At 50.4% G+C, this 4,991-nt stretch overlaps 1 long non-coding RNA gene across 1 annotated transcript; it reads left to right on the top strand.

Annotated features, from left to right (window-relative positions):
• The first annotated feature begins 356 nt into the window (after positions 1 to 356).
• LOC147961262 (uncharacterized) lies at positions 357 to 3,486 on the top strand. The gene is made up of 3 exons (XR_015611357.1): positions 357 to 757; positions 1,818 to 1,892; positions 3,190 to 3,486. It is a non-coding gene; the product is annotated as an uncharacterized LOC147961262 (long non-coding RNA).
• The last annotated feature ends 1,505 nt before the right edge of the window (positions 3,487 to 4,991 follow it).

Raw genomic sequence — 4,991 nt, 5'->3', positions numbered from 1 at the left:
TGCCCCTGGAAATTTATTTAGTGGTCTGCCAACATTTAAAATTGGCCTTTCCAATTTCTAGAAATGATTAGACAACTCATTTTGGCCTCGAACATTTTGTGACTCGTAGACATAATGTGCTTGTTTTATGAGGCAAGTCTCATATCTAACAAAACTGTTTACAGTTTAATTGAAAACAATAGCAAAGTTTTAAATAGAAAATAAAATGAAAAAGAGAACCCCCCCCCCCTGGCCAACTGAGCCAACTGGCGTAGCTAGCCAACTGGCCGGCCCAGTCAGCCAGCCCACCCCGACCGGCCCATCTCTCCTCGCATAACCCCCCCACCACCCGCAAACCCTAGCCCGCTACACCCCACTCCCCCCGATCCACCTCTCCCTCTCGTTCTCTCGTTTTGGATCGAGAGATCCCCCTCACCTCTGCCCGACGCCCCTCGTCTCTACCCCGGTGGCGCCGACGCCGTTCGACCCCGCCGGACCCTGCTGAACGCCTCCCTCGTCTCTCCCTCTCACCCGATCCAGATCGGACCGGGCCGTCCCCGTTGGCGGCGCCGCCGTTCACCATCACCGGACCGCGCCGCACCGTGCCTGAGGACCGCCGCCTCCGCCCGCCCGCTCCTCCAGGGTCGCCGCACCGAACCTCTCCGCCGGATCTCGACCTCGCCGGCGCCTCTTCCCCGCTGGCCTGCTTCTCCTCTCCGTCCCGGTCGTCCCCGTCAACCGCCCCACCACCCGCTGCCTCATACCCTACAACTACCCCGTGAGCCTCCCTCCTCCTCTGCATCGCCTACTGCCGCTCGCTCCGCCTCGCCTTGGCTGCTACTGCCGCGCCCGCCTCGACTCCCCGCCGGCGCCCCGCTGCCCTGCGACGCCGCTTCGCTCCCGTTGCTCGCCGCCGCACGGTCCCGCGGCTCCCCTGCCGCCCTGCCCTGCAGCCGCCTCCACCGCCCCCTCGCGCGACCCGCCGTCCTCTACGGCAGTCCGGCGCTCGTCCGGCCTCGCCGGTGCCATTCTCGGCCAGCCTCGCCGCGGCCCCAGTCGTCGCCCGACGCCGGCGCCCGTCGGCGGCCGCTCGGCCCTCGCCTGGTCGGGCATCGCTTCGCCCGCTGCCCGCTTGCTCTTTCGGGCCACGCCCGATAGGCCCCTGGGGGCAATGACACGTGGACCCGCCCCAGAACGAATTAAAAAAAAGGAAATATATAATTAATTTAATAAAAAGGATTAGTTAAATTAAATAATACTTAATTATTTATGCAATTAATTAATTAACTTAATTAACACTGTTTAGATAACTAATTAACTCTAATTAAACCTGCTAATTAAATGTTAACAAATAATTAGTTAGTAGTCTATGACAACCAGGACCCACACATCAGTTGACCCAGTCAAACACACTATTGACTGCTGACATCATGATGATGTCATGCTGATGCAGTAAATCTGTTTTTATTTAAACTAAATCTGTTAATTCCAAAAATGAATTAAAACATTAGAAAATTAATATGAAATAAACCGTATATCGGATGAAAAAACTTTGTACATGAAAGTTGCTCAGAACGACGAGACGAATTCGGATACGCAGCCCGTTCATCCGCCACGCATCCCTAGCATAGCGAACACGCAACTTTCCCCCTCCGGTTCGTCTGTCCGAAAACGAGAAACACCGGGGATATTTTCCCGGATGTTCTCCCCCTTCACCGGTACCACCTCGTACCACGTTAGGTCACCCCTAGCACAACGTATTGCCGCGTCTTGCTTTGTGTTGCATTTGATTGCTCTGTTATTTATTGTGTTCCCCCTCCGTTACTCCTTTCCGGTAGACTCCGAGACCGCTGCCGATGTCCGTGTGTACGACTACGGTGTTGACGACCACTCTCTCTTGCCAGAGCAACCAGGCAAGCCCCCCCCTTTGATCACCAGATATCGCCTACTCTTTTCTCTATACTGCTTGCATTAGAGTAGTGTAGCATGTTACTGCTTTCCGTTATTCCTATCCTGATGCATAGCCTATCCTTGCTACTACTGTTGTTACCATTACCTGCTATCCTACTGCTTAGTATAGGATGCTAGTGTTCCATCAGTGGCCCTACACTCTTGTCCGTCTGCCATGCTATACTACTGGGCCGTGATCACTTCGGGAGGTGACCACGGGCATATACAAGATACTTTACACAGTTACCTTACCTGTGATACTGTTCGGAGATGGGGGCTGAAGGGGCAGGTGGCTCCATCCTGGTAGAGGTGGGCCTGGGTTCCCGACGGCCCCCGACTGTTACTTTGAGGCGGAGCGACAGGGCAGGTTGAGACCACCTAGGAGAGAGGTGGGCCTGGCCCTAGTCGGCGTTCGCGGATACTTAACACGTTTAACGAGATCTTGGTATTTGATCTGAGTCTGGCTACTGGCCTATACGCACTAACCATCTACGTGGGAGTAGTTATGGGTATCCCAGCGTCGTGGTATCAGCCGAAGCCTTCGTGACGTCAGCAACGGAGCGGCGCGCGCCGGATTGGACTGGAACGCCACTAGGCTAGGTCTGCTTCCGGCCGCCCACGCAACGTGCAGGTGTGCTAAGGGCGATGGGCCCAGACCCCTGTGCGCTTAGGTTTAGACCGGCGTGCTGACCTCTCTGTTGTGCCTAGGTGGGGCTGCGACGTGTTGATCTTCCGAGGCCGGGCATGACCCAGGAAAGTGTGTCCGGCCAAATGGGATCGAGCGTGTTGGGGTATGTGGTGCACCCCTGCAGGGAAGTTAATCTATTCGAATAGCCGTGATCTTCGGTAACAGGACGACTTGGAGTTGTACCTTGACCTTATGACAACTAGAACCGGATACGTAATAAAACACACACTTCCAAGTGCCAGATACAACCGGTGATCGCTCTCTCACAGGGCGACGAGGGGAGGATCATCGGTTAGGATTATGCTATGCGATGCTACTTGGAGGACTTCAGTCTAATCTCTCCTACATGCTGCAAGACGGAGGCTGCCAGAAGCGTAGTCTTCGAAAGGACTAGCTATCCCCCCTTATTCCGGCTTTCTGCAGTTCAGTCCACATATGATAGCCTTATTCCATTTGATACCAATGCATACATATGTAGTGTAGCTCCTTGCTTGCGAGTACTTTGGATGAGTACTCACGGTTGCTTTCTCTCTCTTTTCCCCCTATCCCTTCTACCTGGTTGTCGCAACCAGATGTTGGATCCCAGGAGCCAGACGCCACCTTCGACGATGACTCCTACTACACCGGAGGTGCCTACTACTACGTGATGCCCGCTGACGACGACCAGGAGTAGTTAGGAGGATCCCAGGCAGGAGGCCTGCGCCTCTTTCGATCTGTATCCCAGTTTGTGCTAGCCTTCTTAAGGCAAACTTGTCTAACTTATGTCTGTACTCAGATATTGTTGCTTCCGCTGACTCGTCTATGATCGAGTTCTTGTATTCGAGCCCTCGAGGCCCCTGGCTTGTAATATGATGCTTGTATGACTTATTTTATTTGTAGAGTTGTGTTGTGATATCTTCCCGTGAGTCCCTGATCTTGATCGCACACGTTTGCGTGTATGATTAGTGTACGATTAAATCGGGGGCGTCACAAGTTGGTATCAGAGCCGACTGCCTGTTGGAACCCCCCTTCCACACTCCTTGGCCAAAGTCGAGTCTAGACATTGCAAAAACTTTTACTAACATGGGCCCACGTCGCCATTGGGTGGTACTAGGATCTTTTACTCCTCGACCTTTACTCTGGGACCCTGATCTCTCTTCTATTCGGGTTAAATGAATTTTGCTAAATCTAACATTAGGATCTCGTTATCACTTTCACCCGGAGAGCCCCTTATTACTGAGGATCGTCTGCTGCACATGAAGACCCTGAAGATACTCTCCGCGGTTAACCTGAGAACTTGTCTTCATCGCGTTTGCAATTCCCCTTCCACCGTCAACCCTTATGGATAACTACTTGCAGTTGTTATTCTTACATTCATCCCCAGTTGGTCTTGTTATTAGAAGATACCCTGAAATACTCGTCGTTGTTTCGATAATCCTTTGAGCTTATTGCCTTGCTGTTCTTTGTCACCTGAATACCCCTATGGATAATTCTCGCACTTATCAAGTATCCGCTTATCCCCAGTTGTTCATATGCTTTTCAAAATACTTGGAAATACTACCCGATCTTCCGAGTATCCTCCTCAAACTATTGCTCGGCAAATACTTGTCTGCTTGCAATATGGATGCTTTCCATATGTGTAGCAATATTCATTAGTATCCTTTGACACCATCAGTTTGATCCTATCGATTCAACATGTGTGTGAAAGCACGCAATCATCAGTTGATCCTTTTAAATTATCTTCCCGGCTCAGACGTCATTTTAAACATGAGCTGGTTCTTAACCAATCAGATTGCCATCGATTATACCCCTAAGTCTATTCAACTTGTCCGTCCTTGATCAGAGCGTTTGCTCCTGATCCCTTGATTTGAAAATCATAATTCCTTTGTTATCTAAACATCGAATTATTCAGATGTTCTATAATATGATGTTGTGCATTCTTTCTTTGTCTGATTGAGTACCGATACTCACATCAGCTCCGTTGTGGATCGCCCGATCAATTTTGTTGGATTTCATCCGACATCGTCCTTCATATTCAATAACCTTGTGAGCCTTTCCACGGGTATATAATGCCTTTGGTAAATTGTATCCTCCGCTTTGTCAACCATGCTCTACTTTTGAGCTTGTGTTATTTACTCCTGAAGTTCGTGGTACATGTGCTAAGAAGCCCCGATGGCTTGAACCTATGCCTTCCTTAATATGTGTGAACTCGAAAGTTTTCACGAGTCATACTCTTCTGGTATTTTGCCAGATAAAATTTCAACACTACAACTTCATCGAACGCGAGAAGTAAATGAAAGGTTATGCATTGGAGAAGTGGGAGTCGACCTTGAACTTTGTGTTCATGCCCATGGACATGATGTAGATCCTATCATGGAAACTTCTTGTAATAATA

Source organism: Triticum urartu, chromosome 7A (genome assembly GCF_056163025.1).
Source record: "Triticum urartu cultivar PI428250 chromosome 7A, HENAU_Tu73, whole genome shotgun sequence".
In the NCBI taxonomy this organism is placed as follows: domain Eukaryota; kingdom Viridiplantae; phylum Streptophyta; class Magnoliopsida; order Poales; family Poaceae; genus Triticum; species Triticum urartu.
Note: the sequence above shows the minus strand (reverse complement) of the source record. Positions and strands in the feature narration are given on the sequence as shown.